Raw genomic sequence first — 2,366 nt, 5'->3', positions numbered from 1 at the left:
GTATTCATTTAGCTACCCAACAGAATTACATAAACAATCTATCCATAATTCTGTTTGTGACCACAATTAATTCATTTTGGTATTAGCATATGACAAGGGTGCAAATAAAAGATGCAACTCCCTGCATAATCCCTTACTTAAAATATGTCATGTTGCATCATATGAGGATGCAAAACTAAGCTATGTTCATTCAACAATGTGTATATTCCTTAGTATATCACTATGTTTATTGTCATTTAGGAACATGATTGGTCTTTATCTAATGGCAATCAAATGTCATACTCAGTGGGGAGTGTATAATGGTTTAAAATAGTCATGACATACATAGATTTACACATGCTAAATAGGAGATTTCCGATTTTTTTTTCACTATACATTCTCTCTAAAAAGGACCATAGTTGGGAATGACACAAGTTTTTTATCCTGATATCTGCTTTGAACTAGTGTGGCAAGGGGCAGATCATATAAATGTTAACTTTACTCTATAGACTGCAATAAGGGGAAAAGATCAGATAGGTGATAGATTTACCATGTATAAACTGTAGTAGCAAGGGGATTTAATATTAAATCTACTCTTTATGATCCTATTGATTGTAATAAGGAGAAATGACATTCAAATCAGAGATTTTAGTTCAACCTCTGATTCCAAAAATTGAAGATTCAGAATAAATAAAGATTGTGTAAGGCCCATTATATCTTACAGCAGTTTGTTTTACACAGGTATCCATAAATACAACATTGCTATGTAATGAAATGCTGTAAAAAATTCAGACAGATATTTCAATTTAGAATTAATGTTGTGTGGGGGCTGTGTGAACGCGAGCCCCCTCTGTCACAAATTATGACGTGCACTCTCCACAGTGGCAAATGCTAGACAGAGCCCCCTTCTAAAGTGCAATGAAGGTGCTCTCTCTAGGACATCGGCCTTCATGATCACCGATTGACCCCGCTGAGGTAAGTATGCTTATCTAGTACCCTTCTCCTTCATCTTGTAGTCCCTCTTCTCCCTCTTTTTCTTCATTTCACGCATGTGGGATCATTAACAACCTGTTACAATTCACAGATCCTATCAACAACATTCAAGACCACAGGTAAATGAATCTCAGAAAAATATGTTGACCACATCTATAAGATCGTAGTGAAAGGATAACTTAATCAATCAATATCGTCAATAGAAATTGATGTTGTTCAAGTGGCGATATTGTTGTCTAGTTTAAAATTCAGAACCTGTCAAAATATGTGACAAATTGGGTATGTTGAATATGCACTCCAGCAACACCGAGCCTTTGGTAATTTTGGCATCTCCTTCACAACACCAAGCCTTCGGTAATTTTGGTAGTGAAAATGGTCCTAGGAGGGGGACATCTGGACATAAACGAATATTTCAGGGATATTACTTCTAGATTCATGGCTTCCTTGTTGGACGAGAGTGTCTTTAAGGGAGAGATAAAAGAGCTAGCAACCCATTATTTGAGTCAGATTTACTGCTTGGTCTAGATAAAGTTTTAAAGTTTGCTTTGCATGGTACTGGTATACCGCAGCCTGGGATATGAAATCATTAAATGATTCAGGAGAAACAATCACCTTCTATCGCTTTCTTTTGGATTTCAAGGGCCCGACCCTCATGAGACACAAGGTCATTGTTGTTGTGACACACAGGTATTTAAAATGGAAGTTCTTATCCGATAATGTTGACGACCCAGATACGGAGGAAGAGTTCAGGGATTTTGCCATTTTAAATGGCTTTCTTATTTTTAAGGAAGATGATGAGCCTCCCCTTTCAAGTGGAGATGAACCAGCTGACCCGCAAAGACGTCATGGAGGTGGTCGAAGTCAAGGTCATGGTCGTGGTCGTCACTGCAGACAGAATAGTCCTCACCCTAGGTCTTCTACCTAGGGGTTATATTTGTTACAAGAAAATGAAAGATATGAATCTTTTTTGCTATTTTGACTTTGTATTTTTCAAATAGTCTTTATGTAAAATTTGTATAAACAGTATGATAATTATCTCCTACTATAGAAGAAATTAGGATAAAGCTTTTGATGAGCTTTCCCGAATTTTTGTGGGATGAAAAATAGCTCTCATCAGGGACCAAGTTTTTATTTAGGATTTTCTAGTTTCAAGGTAGGCCCTGAAGGGCTGACAAACTATTAATGTCTATGTATATATGAAATTTTTACTCCTTAATACTAATTGTAGTCACATAAATCTGTCCACTTAATTAAATGAATATTTAGTATTTATTTGATTATTTAACCATCAATCAATAATTAATTAAATTAATATTCAATTAATTCATCTTAACCCTCTTCTCCTATTAATTAAATAAAATTTTCAATTTATTTGATTTAATTCACTTAACCAA

General features: G+C 35.2%; 1 non-coding gene across 1 annotated transcript; it reads right to left on the bottom strand.

Moving 5' to 3' along the window:
* Positions 1 to 801: 801 nt before the first annotated feature.
* On the bottom strand, positions 802 to 962 carry LOC131065891 (U1 spliceosomal RNA). The gene has a single exon (XR_009111513.2). It is a non-coding gene; the product is annotated as a U1 spliceosomal RNA (small nuclear RNA).
* Positions 963 to 2,366: the final 1,404 nt, after the last annotated feature.

The sequence above is a fragment of the Cryptomeria japonica genome, chromosome 6 (assembly GCF_030272615.1).
Source record: "Cryptomeria japonica chromosome 6, Sugi_1.0, whole genome shotgun sequence".
Lineage (NCBI taxonomy): Eukaryota > Viridiplantae > Streptophyta > Pinopsida > Cupressales > Cupressaceae > Cryptomeria > Cryptomeria japonica.
Note: the sequence above shows the minus strand (reverse complement) of the source record. Positions and strands in the feature narration are given on the sequence as shown.